Raw genomic sequence first — 13416 nt, 5'->3', positions numbered from 1 at the left:
ATTTTATTTGATCTATTGGAGAGGAATATACAGTCCATTTCAGAATAAAAAACCTCTGAGCCAAAGGTTCCTCTGAGAAAACATCTACCATCATCTTCATGTCTGCAGTGCAGCTCAAATTATCAGAATTAATATCACATAAGCAAACTGGCAGCAGGGAGTTCCTAACTCAACTCTCTCACCTCCAGTTTTATGGCAGGGAGTCCCTCTTCCCTGTGTGTGTGTGTGTGTGTGTGTGTGTGTGTGTGTGTGTGTGTGTGTGTGTGTGTGTGTGTGTGTGTGTGTGTGTGTGTGTGTGTGTGTGTGTGTGTGCGTGCGCCGTGTGTGCGTGCGTGCGTGCGTACCATTCCCCAACAGCAAAGTGGATTTTTGCTGCAACTGTAGCGTATATAATCAATTGTTTGTACCTTGGTTTTGGAATATGTGTCGCCTTGTCTATCTGCAGTCCACAGAGAAAAAACAAAGGGAGAAAAGAGAGATGAGAGTGACAGAAGTGGCGCGCATCTGTGTCTGTGTTTGAGTTTTGCCATTTCTGTGCATTTCTGTGCATTTCTGTGAATCAGCGAGTCTTTTTTTCCCCCTTTCAAAGGCCTCTCTCTGACACATAAAGACTTTCACTCAAAATCTCTGGCAGAAGCCCAGACCTGGCAGATTTTGAGCCTAATTGGCCTAAACAACAGCGAGGGGTATCTTGTCCTTGCAAATGACTGCAGTTTCTCATAGAGACATGTGTGAGCAGAATTTATTTGGGTTGTTCAAAACATTCCCCAAATACAGCTGAATCTGAAAAAGAGCAAATAAACACACACAGATATGACACATATTGTAAAAGTCAACAAAAATTAAGTGTAATTAAAAAAAATAGATAAAAAAGACAGAGCAGATGGCATTTTAAAATATCAAGTCACCATTACTTTGTTAATTTTTTTTCAAATGACTGTTGTCAGTAAGTAACACTTTTTTTTTCCAATCAGGCTCCCTTTCAGGATGTGAAGCCAAACCTCCTCCACATTTCTGTTCTCTTCTGGATCAAAGTAGCTTCTGTTAAGTCAGTCCCATCAAACACTAATGACACAGGCACACCCCAACAGCCCTATTCTGTTTGTGGTGTCCATACGGTACCCAACAAAATCCCAAAACACACCCAGCAGATTCCAGCCATAATTGGGAGCTCAACAGTGAGAGGTGGCCCCGCTTCACCAACAATTTTACAAAGAGCCTGCGAGCCATGTTATTTCTTCTCTTTACCCATTTCAAGATTGAACACATTCCAAAACACAAACTGTTTTTCAACTCCATTTCTCGCAAGCAAGAGACAGCAGAGCTGATGTACTACTGTGGTGCCACTGTGAACATACATCGTTAGAAATTCATGAGCTGCACAATATCTAAGTTCATTTATATGCGGATATCAACAGAGAGTTACTTGATGAATTATACATAGCAGATGCAACCCACAGAAGACAGATGAGTGAAATTAATGTGCACTTGCAATCCTCGAGCCTGGCCGTAGCTGGGATCTGCACAGTAAGCCATGCAGGAGAAATCACAGAGTGAAGATGTAACATCAAATGCTTTTTATTGGGAAATTTGATGCCAAATAAGTGAATCCAGACATTGCCTTTGCTGTTATTCCATGACAGATTTAGTAGGAATGTACAATTCCTACTAAATGCTGTACATTTTGAAGAAAAACGGGCAAAACAAGGTTTCAGAGATAATTTGAGTACAGTCTGGTGCGGGGAGTGTGTAAAACACTGGACCTAATCAACTTAAGAGGAGTCAAGAGGGGTTGATAAATCATTTGTTTATATTAGAAATTCACCCCTCAAATTACAAATCATGGCCTCAAATCACGAATTACTATATTCAAGATATACTTATTGTGTTCCCTTAATTCAGTAATTCATACCCACGCATTTCTTGATTTATTCCATCCAATCTGTAATTTCTAACCTCAAATTAATACTGTTAAATTGCCCTTAACCCCACGAAAATCTGGCTCTGAACTGTTTGACTTTATTTTGATCTTGGAGTGAGACACGTGGATATACTTTGGCTGTTAACACAACTTCCTGCTATTCTTGGCACCGCTTAGAGAAGGCATATTGCTTATCTTTCACATGACAGAGGGGGCAAATTAAGACATCTGAGAACACTATTCTTTCATCTGAAAATTTCAAAATGACTAAACTTAATGGAACAAATTAAGTCAACAGTGTTCATACTTAGTAATTTAAAGGAATGATTTTTGTTTGTTTCCTTGGAGATCTTAACATAAAGCATTCCTCTTCCCAATGTCTGTGATATATAATTCATGGACCACCACCGGCGGTGGCACGACAAAACATGCACCGTCATCTTCATCATTCTTTATTCCTGAATAACTTCATATTTGGGCTTTCTGCAGTCTGTTGGAGATTCACTTGTATTCTAACCTAAATACACAATAGAAGAAAACTGCTCTGTATAATGTTCATTTAAAAGAAGGCATCCTGTTGTCAGGCGTGCTGTATAACAAAGGATGCCTCAGGAGGAACTGGGCATAAATAAAAATGCTGAATATCAGGATAGAGCATATGCAGCTTATACGGACATGAGCTTTACTCAGAACAAGCACAATGTGTAGCTAGACAGAAAACCTGCTTTTGTTAGCTCAGGGACTGTGAAATGAAATCGAATAATGTGGACAGCAGGAGCTGAGGCTCGACTGTGGTTGTAGCTCTCCAGTGTCAACATACATCAATAAACAACCTAATAAAACGCCCCGTGGTCAAAACATTATTTCAGCTGCTGTTCTTCTTTGAGACGTACTGGAAAACTCGCAGTTAAATCCTCACTCAGCTTCTTCCTTACCGATCATGCTATGAGGGGCGACCCAATGGCCAAGAGGTTAGGATACATGGCCATAAATGCCATCAGCAGGGAGTCCAACATGTCATTCACCTGCTCTCACTCCTCATATTCCCTCTGTCAACACTGCCATTATAAGTCTTAATGAACGCAAAAATGCCATACAAAAAAAAAAAACATCTTGAAAAAGCTTCTACATCTATGATGACCCTCTCTTTCTGTCTCTATAGCTTTCTTTTTTTCTCCATTGATCCAAGGGGACACAAATCCAGCACACACATAAACCCTGCACGCCAGGGCAACAAACGGAGGCGTCTCGATCCATAAATGGATCCCTTTCTCTCTCTATTTTTCCCCTTCATTTTAATCACGTCCTTTTTCGGCAGATGTGTGAACGGGTTTGATTGACGGGTGGAAGTAGCCACAGCGATACACAGCTGATAGCGATCAGTGTGTGCTGCTGATGGGCTGTCGGCTGATCCATTCAGAGGCTTCAGGTATGGCATTTATACCACTTGGCTGGCCTCGAGCTTTTAAGATAGAAACACCACTCTGTGTGCGTGTGCGTGCGTGCGTGCGTGCGTGCGTGCGTGCGTGCGTGTGTGCGTGTGCGCGTGACAGTCAGGGATGTCATGGATTGCCCAGGATCTAGTGAATGAAAAAGAAAGGAAAAGCAATATGAATATTTTTGGAAAGGACAGTATAGCTTGAATTTGAAGAATAATGATGAGACTACAGTATATTACAGTCCACACTGGGCCACTTTTGCAGTATTCATCTAATTGCATTTTTTGATTTTTTTTTTTTTTTTTTTTTTTTTTGCTTTGTATCATCAACTAAATTAATTCATGGTATAAAAAAGTGTAAGTATTTCAAAAACAGTTTGAATAACATGATATAAAGTTGAAAATAGCATATTGTTTTTGTAACAACAACAAAACATTTTGTAACAAACTATCTTAAATATACAAAATATGTTATGGTTTTCCCACTTCTGAAATGAAGTATAGTTATAATTGTTGTGTCACTATCGGGCAGGAACAGGACTCAGAAAATAACTTTATCAACTTTTAAAAGAGTAAACTTTATTTATTTAATTGTTGATCATGTTACAGTACCAAATATTTAATGTTCAATTGACGGTTTCAGCAGTTATGAAACTAATATCAGACAAAGCTGGAGAGAGGTTTATATTTCAGCATGTGATTTTTCACTGGACTTTCGAAAAGCCATAAACTTTAACTAAAGGTCATCTTGTTCAAATGTGCATCAAGATCAAAAAGTTGGACTTTTGCAACACCAAGCTAAATTATATTATTGATTAAATGTATTTCTAATTGCCTGCAGGTGTCACAAGTTCAATACTGCAGCAGCTACTTTCCTCGCCTGTACTGGTTTAGTACTAAAAGTGCTTAGACAAAGAAAGCAATGATACATGCATTAAAAGAACAGGCAAGAGATAAACACACACATTCGCCCAAACACTCGCATACATTCAGGCGCAGGTCTTTATATCCCATCAAACATGTTATTTCCCACTTGACCAGTCGGAAAGATAATACTATGTTGCCGTGAAGCGAGACTATAGGTGAAGCCAACAACAATAGGCTATACCTCCAAGCTTTCTGCAACATAATATGTTATTATGCCAAATCATTTTTGTAGTATTCCTGGCTGAATGATGGTCCGTCGTCTTTTACTGATTGTTCACAAAACTTTATTGAATGGGACTTGAATCCATAAACCGCGGTGAAAACTGGTAGTGAACACACCGTAAGAGCTATGAAGAAAATAAAGACAAATGTTACTAAACAATGTTTGGCATCCTGACCATAACCCAGCATGCTACATTTAACCGTGCGACTGAATCATGGCGGTGCATTTAAGTTGAAACAGCAGTTTGCTAGTTTAAATTCTTTCATTTATGCCACAAAAAAATCCATGAAAACCGTAACAATCTAACACAATATCTATCACAAAATGAGCTTCATTTCAGTTCAGTCCTTCAGAATAAAAGCATAACAGGAAATGCATTGGTATAAATCTCAAAATGTCTACAAAATAAAAGACATGAAAAAGATCAAACTATTGAAATACTCTGCACCATATTAGAGGTCCTTTACAATTTTCTCTCTCTCTCGTACTGCAGCTCTAACATCTCCAGTTTGACTCCACATTAGGTGTTTGCAACCGCAGCACTTGTTGCAAACCCCTTTTTTTTTAGCATCGTTGGGAATCAGACCAACTGCAGCCACATCGTGGAAACTGTTTAATTACTGAGGGAATTCACCGAAAGGGTCAGAGTGCAAGTCCATTTAGAGATACCATCGGTATTATAGTCAATAATCATCCAACAGAAAGGAAGAGGTAGGTGGTGAACCAGTCATGCACACAACCCCATTAACACAATGTCAAAGAGCTGGATGCAAAAAAAAAAAAAAAACACATTGTACTGGAAGCAGCCACAGCCACACACACACACACACACACACACACACACACACACACACACACACACACACACACTTGCATGCATACACACCCCCACCTCTGCACCATGAGGTGTCAAACGATTCAGACAATGAACATGCACCACCTTCACCACCTGCGATGCCTAAAGTATGTCTCTACCTGTAAATGGTGCTCCTGGTGGGCAGTCCAACAATATCTATACCAATTTGGATTTTGCTGGGCGATTCAAGCAGCTAACGTTGCCATTATAACAATATCAACATCAGGAAAATTAGCCACATGTTGAGGGTAGATCAGCTCGAGCAATTCATGTGAATTACAGCGCTAGCGCGACACCTACCCCACATGTGCGGAACGCTTGTGTCTCCAATGTGAGTCTGCCTAAATCACCAGCGTGCGTAAGTAGGCGCTAGTGAGGCGTTCTGGATCGACGATTGTTGGCCTGATTGTTCAACGCCTCATATTGGTCACATGAGAAACCTGATGACGATCCCCCACGCATGTGCTAAAGATCACAGCCGCACACATACACACCAGCAGATGAACAAACACAATTCCACACCGGTCCTACAAAAAGCCAACTCGGGCTACATTTTTGCCCGGGGAATTCAAGATGACCTGAGCTTCTCGATAACTCTGGCAGAGCTGGCGGGCTTAGCAAGTACTGTGTGGCAGGCACGAACGTGATGACATGGCTAGGTAACTGCAGACGTACTGCTCTCACTGCAGGGCCTGCACTAAGCACACATCATTGGGTTTGAAGATGCAGCATTTTAATTTTACACTCGTAAATATAGCATGGAGCAGCTCCTTGCGTTTCCTGCGCTGCGTTCTTTTCGCACTTGTCTGTGGATTTGATGATTCCTGGTCTCTCACTCGGCCCCCTCTCTGCTCCCTTCTCTCCTCACTGCTCATAAGCCTCTTTCACTCCTCAACAAGCTCTGTCACTTGCTCTCCATTTTCCACCACTCTATCTTTACACCCCACCTCCTCTATATTTTTTAACTATTTAATACTTGAATCCTCTCTCTCCTCTTACCTGCATCTTTAACCTCCCCTTTTCCTCGTGTTTTTTTTTGTTTTTTTTTGTCTCATCGCCTTGTTTCTTTGATCTTCCTTTTGCCTCTTTTAATTCTTTACTTCTTTTCTTCTTCCTTTGTTTTCTCAGACCGACGACTGAAGCGACTGAGAGGGGGAGGAGGGGGAGATAATGAAGAGGAGGAGGGCAGTGGGCTGACAGAGGGAGTCCCATCTGCAGCGAGCTCATTAGAAGATGGGAGGAGAGTTGGCGGCAGAGGCACGCTAGTAGGCATCCACACAGCCCCTTCTCTCTTGTCTGTCTCTCTCTCACATACACACATATTGCTGGACTCATTCCAACACTGACACCTGACTACTTCCTCTCACTCTCCCGTCTCCTTCCCGCTGCGCTCCTCAAAGTCCTGCTCTCATTAATCACTACAATATACAATACACAGCAATTGGTGAACGGTTTTACCTTTTACCGCCTTCCAGCACTATGAGGCTATATATTTTTACTACATGTGGCATCAGTGGAAATCGAGCCATAAATCCAAAGCATTGTTAACACTGGACAACTTTTTTTCTTCTCTTTCTTTTACAGTGAAAAAAGGAAAGCATGTAATACATTACTGACAGGAAGATTAAATGCCTACTGCTGCCTGGGCTTGACTCAGCTTTTGTAGATGATGCCATGAAACCACCTCATAGATGACTTGAAGGAACTTTCAGTCTTAACAACTACCTCCCAAAGTGGGGAACAGAACCATCCGCCTGTAGGCATCATACAGTCACACTATTTGTTCAAATTAAACTAATTAAAACTGGAACCACTGAATTGTGAAATGTAAAGTGGCTAAGTGCAGGTTTAAACCATGGACTGGTAATAAAAATGGACATAGTCATGAAAATGTAGAAGTGCCTTGAAGTGACACTAAAACACCACTGAGGCCCACTAGGGTCTCCCTCCAAAAACCTCTGGCTCCAGCCAACTCCCATTCAACTCTACTCATGAAATGTAGAGTGGGTCGATAGATATTAGGCCTCAAAGAGAGGTATGTTTGGGGATGTGTTTGATTTGATTGACATGCCCAGGGCTCAGTAAATTCTTTGGAATAGGTGGGCGGGGCATAGTCTCCTCAGGTCCTCACTCGGATCCACACCTCGCTCCTCTCTAGCTCGGCCAAATATGGTCACTTCTGGCTCCACAAAACCAAGATGGCGACAGTCAAAATGCCAGACTCGAGGCAGCTCACAAACCAACAGCTGACGTCACGATGGGTTACCGCTTGGTTTAAACAGGCAAATTATACCTGTTGCATGATCCAGTTGAAGCTGCTGTAATGTCGACTCCACCTGCACCTCTACAAAACAAATAATTGTCCCTCATCTTTTCTCAATTTCATGTGAAGGTCACCAGATGGTGAGGATACTTTAAAAGGTGCAGGCAAGTATGAAAAACGGAGGTCACATCATAGCAGCAGAAAGCCTGACTATATTACCTCAAAAAGATTATTTGTGCAGCATTCACAGCGCTATTCCCATAGGGACCATTGATGTCTCATGCTGTGTGCTTGATAATATTTTTATGTTTTCAACTGATTGCCCAACAGGAAATGTTGTCATTACTTGCCTTTCCTTACAAAAAGAGAGGGAAATGACAAACTGACATCCTTTGAGCTGTGAGAGATTCTGTGTCCTCTTCAAGGACACCCCAGTAATAAAAACTGGGCCTTGAACTCAGACCCTTTGTCTAAAAAAAAAAAAACAGGCTCTAATAGCTACGTCACACTGAGCACAGTGAGTCATTCTGAACCACAATGATGAAAATATGCTTCAGTCAAACTTAGTCAGTTGTGTCTGAAGATCAAAGGTGAAGAAAGTATGTTTTACGTTTGCATAAACATAATAAATATGCATTGACATCAATCAATTATATGGAGCATCAGAAGGTTGTGGCTTAATGTTACTAAAGAGCAGTGCAGAGCAGTAATGCATTACTTGGAAAGTGACAAGTCACAGTGATGTGATTATTGTCTCCGTAACAAATAATAAAGGGGTCTCCAACTAATAAATTGCTCCAAACTGCAGGTGGGCAGCTTGGTAACTACAATATCGTTTTTCATCAAGTACAGACGAGAAGAGTAAGCCCTTGTACATTTAATGAAATTCATTTTACAGTCATGAACATTTATTTCTTAAAAACATGTTGACAGTAAACATCTTTGTCCAAAACATCACTGGATTAAAAAAAAAAAAAAAAAAAGAAGTAAGTTGGACTCACTGATCAGTTCACGAGACTATTTGAATATATTCCTGATCAAGTAAGCTTCTACTGTATGTCATTATCCCTCCCATTATTAAAGATAGGAAAAGATCATTAGAATATATTCTGACTTGGACATGTAGAATATCATACAGGCATAGCTCTATCAGGTAGCCATGTTTTGTGCACTCCACAGTATTTTTGAGCAATATTATAAGTTTAATGGTGCAGAACTTGTATGCGATCTTGTAACAATTAAACTGTAATAGCAATATTGTAAAATCATCCATTAGCAGAGGCGCATCAGTGGTTTTTTTTTACGTAATTAAACAAGCTCATAAGCATCTAGTAACCAACATGGGCATCAAGTTATCTGATTGATGAGGACATTGTAGCTGCCAATTAGCACCTACCCTGTTGCCATGAATATGTAATCGATGCAATCGGCAAGTTTGGATCAACTGTCAGCGATTTGCCGGAGGGCAGTAGACCTTGCTTTTGAGCGCGAGAAGGGAAACATGAACATAACGCAGGTAACAGAGAAAGCAAAATGTTAAATCAAAGCAATCACTCTTCTTCCTGTTTTTCTTTTCTTTTTCACTGCAGCGTTTGTTATTTTTTTCTTTTAATAATTTAAAAGTTACAGGTGTAAATGTTCCTGTCCATAGATGCTTCTCCAGAAACTCGCTGTTTATTTTTGTGTTCAAGGAGAAAGGGTCTTGAGTGGGGCTTGATCTCATGTCACCAAAAACAAGCCTCTGGGCTGGTGTCACACCTAAAACTCTATTTACAATCAGGCTTCATTCCTCATCGAGAGTAAAGCCATTTGTATACTTTCAACAGTCATTCAATCCAATATTTAGTTTCTTAATAACAAAGGCGAACAATCCATTCTCACTTGTTTCAAGACATTTTCTTCATCAACTTATTATAGTGGACATGACACTGTGGAAGGCAGCTTTTTTGCATTGTGTGCTTTAATACAGAGGTCAAAGGTCAGGTTTAAGAGTCGAGCAGAACCTCTGAAACTGCAAGAGATTCATTGTTTGCTTGTTGGCAGGATTTCTCGGTACTGTTGGTGTTGAACTTACTCAGAGCTCTCCAAGCAAACTCACTGCCCATAAATGACACATGTATGAGGAAAAGTCCTAAAACAAGTGAAAGAAACATGGAAAGTTTCATTCTTCAAAGATCTCTGTCTTGTTGTTAAGTTGAACATAAAATCAAATGAAAAGATTAAATTTCTTTGTTGACATGAAATATGTTACAATCCGCACAGTCATTAGACTACATATACTTTAATGCCTTCTCTCAGCCCACAATTGGCCAAATACCCAAACATCAAAGCAGACAATGCAGAGTGTTCCTACCTCTCTTGATCTCAGTCTTCACTCATTTCATGTGTGGAGAATCGGCCTGAGGGACACCCTGTTTGAAAAAGATAGCTGATGTGGTTTATAACAACCTGTTTGCTCTGCCTTATGTATGCCTATCCTGTCACACACTGCAACATGGATGCTTGACAGTCACAGAAAGGTGTTTTGATCTGGTACAACATCAGTGCACTAGACATACATACACACACACACACACACACACACACACACACACACACACACACACACACACACACACTTCCCTTTCTGATGATACAATTTTTTTTTTAATTCAAAACAGCCACAGCGTTTTCTAATCCTCCGTAACCCTGCTCTGCCACTGGGAGGATAAGTCAAACTCTTCCCCTTCACATCAGCACTGCTCTACGTATAAGGCAACTGCCCTGCCAGCTCATCCACGCAGCTTGTTGGACTGTCGTCAGCACTCCATCCTGTGGACGCCTGCCAGCAGCTCCTCCGTCCGATCAATAGGCACCGGCGGCTAGCTTTCCCCCTTTGCTTTCCCCCTTTGCTCTCCCTCTCTCTCCTGTCTTCCTCTCCGTCTCTCAGCTGGCACAGTATAAAGACTGTTCTGTTCTGCCAGCACAGCATAGTGATTAGGCATTAGGCCGGCGCTGCTGTGTGAATTAGCTTAATCTGTGTCCGCGATGAAGGACGAGGCTTTTCATGCCCACTGGAGACATTCACTGGACATAAAAGAAGCTAATCTTTAGTAAATTTAGAGAGGGGATGGAGCGCGTGTGTGCGCGTGAAGGAGGGAGATTGCATAAGAATTGTTGAGACAGTTCCCACAGTGATAGGTCCTTTGTAATGCTGCTTATCCTTCAACAATAAAAAAAAAAAAATATCTACTAAAGTTCTTGAAGATGTATGGCTTATGGGCAAGAAGAGGGTTGTACTGTCATCTCTTAAAGTACTGGAAAAGTGGATAACGTGCTGGCTGACACAGATTGAGCAGCTGTTGTCTGTCCAAGACATGAGAGAGAGAGAGAAAAGAAATCTGTCCCCATATTCCTCCAGTAAAAGGTCAATTTGAGGGGAATTAGAGGGGATTTTACTCTCCTTGTCACACGGCTGCTTACCTGGCCGCAGAGGAAGCTCCCCAACCTGCAAAATCTCAACCCAAAGACATTCTTTTTTAGTTTCAAAGCAACAGACCAAAACCAACGAGTTTAATGTGATACAGAGCTGGCGCTAACATCCTCTCACTCCTTGTATATCTGTGCCTCAGCTGTCCATCATGCACCTGCCCAAGTGCTGACATGCAGCAGGCTGAACATGTACCCACAGCATGCCTAACAGCAAGCCCCCCCCCCCCCGCCCTCCCCCTCTTCCTCACTCTCCTACACATCATCTTCTGAATATATTGTATGCCCTTGACAAACTGCCAGCGCCCAATCCCCCTCCAACAAATGCACATTGATCAAAGCACAAGTATGGCTGTGGGAAAGGTATTGAGTCTCACCCATACTCTTATCCTTGTTTCACCCAGCACGATCCAGAAACTTACAGACAAAGGCCAATTCCATACAACTTGATCAGCAGCAAATGGGATTTATGAGCAATATAATATAGGTTACTGTAATACCTGAAGCTTAGACTTTGGTCCAGTAATTAATCATACTATAATATCGGGTCTAGATATTTTTTAAAGAATGTAACAACTTAACTTCTGGTAGTGACTGGGACTGTCAAACTAAATAATTAATAATCTGCCAAAAAAATAAAAAGAGCAACTACACGCCTTTTGTTTAAAAGGTGACTTTTGCACCTTTGAGAGCACTTTTACGCACAAAAAGTGTTGAATTTAGGTCAGCAGTCAGCTGGAGGCAAATATCTGTTGTGCCCTGGGTGATCTATGCACAGCAAGGCGCTTGTTTCGAAGAGGAGCTTCACAGCAAGCTTGCAATCAAAAATCACGGCAGTATATTGAAAGCAGCTGTTTCCCCAAAACCATGCACCGTGATTGATCCAGAAATCATCATCAGATTTCCTGGGCATTCAAGACGGACTTAACAACGGATTGAAAACACAGTCGTTTGTAGCCCGTACACATTCTCCCTCTCTGCCCCATCATATTAAGTCTACAGCGGGAAAAAAAATAACGCGAGGACTTACCGAAATGAGATCCGAGCCACTGTCAGGCTTCTCCTCGTTTCCGTACTGTCCCTGGTCCGCCCCTCTTTCAAGTCAATCCGCAGTGTGCTCAGATCAGATCAGGACGGAGCGGTGCGCCTTTTCGCTGCGTCCTGCGTCCAGAGTTGCCGGGAATGGAACGACCATTTGCCGGGGTGCCGAGGCGGGGGCGCGAGGCTGAGGCATCCGCAGGGAGGAGGAGAAGGATGTGGAAGAGACGGGTGAGAAAGAGGAAGAGGCGAGGGGCTTGGTACGAAAGCAAGAAAGAAAGAAAGAAAGAAAGAAAGAAAGAAAGAAAGAACGAGAGGGTGCGAGAGAGAGGAGGAGAGCCAGCAAAGCACTGCAAAGACAGGCAGGCAACGCCACCGGAGAGGAGGCAGACAGGAGCTCTCCGTCTCGCTCTCACACTCATTCACGCATATGCGCGCGCACGCGCAGCATTGCCATCATAGAAGGATATGGAGCGCCATCTTCAGGTGGTATGTAGTAGGAGGATGTCGGGCGCATCTCGAATATTAAACCTTTCAGATGAGCACATTGTGATTACTTCTTTTTTTTTTTTTTTTTTTTTTTTTTTTTTTTTGACAGAACTCCGGTGGAGTTCAGGTGACATGTTTAGCAAATGCTGCGTTTGTCTGCTGTGAGCTAACCATGTGTGTGTCATTTTAGTGTCTTATAGAAAGTCATCCTTGGCTCCAATTAGTCCCCTGCACTCCACTCCCCCCAACAAACACCCGCAACAGCAATATTGTATTCCCTTGAGACCTACACTAACCATGACCAGACAAATTACATGCCGGGCTCCAACTCTTCACCAACCCCTAACGAACCCCAAGTGTTAATATTAAAAGTCATTAAAGGACATGGATCCCATAATGTGACTTTGAGAAGGATCATTTCCACAAATACCACCTCCTCCCACCCCCCACCTATGTTTTGTACACCCCCATCCTCCAACTCCCTCTGCACACATACACACACCATGGCAACCAGATCCCCGTGGGGTTATGATGATGAGAGTATCACCTGACCTGCGCTCCATCATCTCTCCAGTCCCATCATCTCTCCTGCACCTCTCTGTCTTTCACTTGTCACACACCGGGTTTACCAAGACCCTGAATCGCTGGGTAATTCAGAGGTGTGTGGCTGTATCATGTGCTCTGCAGTGGCAATTCTGCAGGCTAGAATAAGCTGAGGATTGAACCCTTGACTCTTGCCGTATTCATTATCCTCATGAGCTTTCACTTTCTTTCTTTCTTTCTTTCTTTATTT

The 13416-nt window shown here is 42.1% G+C and overlaps 1 protein-coding gene across 1 annotated transcript in view; it reads right to left on the bottom strand.

Annotated features, from left to right (window-relative positions):
• Positions 1-13049, bottom strand: part of LOC138631770 (catenin delta-2-like) — a gene marked incomplete at its 3' end in the record, with an annotated part of 78148 nt that extends 65099 nt beyond the window's left edge. The window contains exon 1 of the mRNA XM_069716932.1: positions 12127-13049. The remainder of the gene's footprint in view (positions 1-12126) is intronic.
• Positions 13050-13416: the final 367 nt, after the last annotated feature.

Source organism: Brachyistius frenatus, unplaced genomic scaffold (assembly GCF_029030835.1).
Source record: "Brachyistius frenatus isolate BFR_SWC_R1_liver_20210118 unplaced genomic scaffold, ASM2903083v1 Contig_165, whole genome shotgun sequence".
Taxonomy (NCBI): Eukaryota; Metazoa; Chordata; class Actinopteri; family Embiotocidae; genus Brachyistius; species Brachyistius frenatus.
This window is presented reverse-complemented; position numbering and strand designations above follow the sequence as displayed.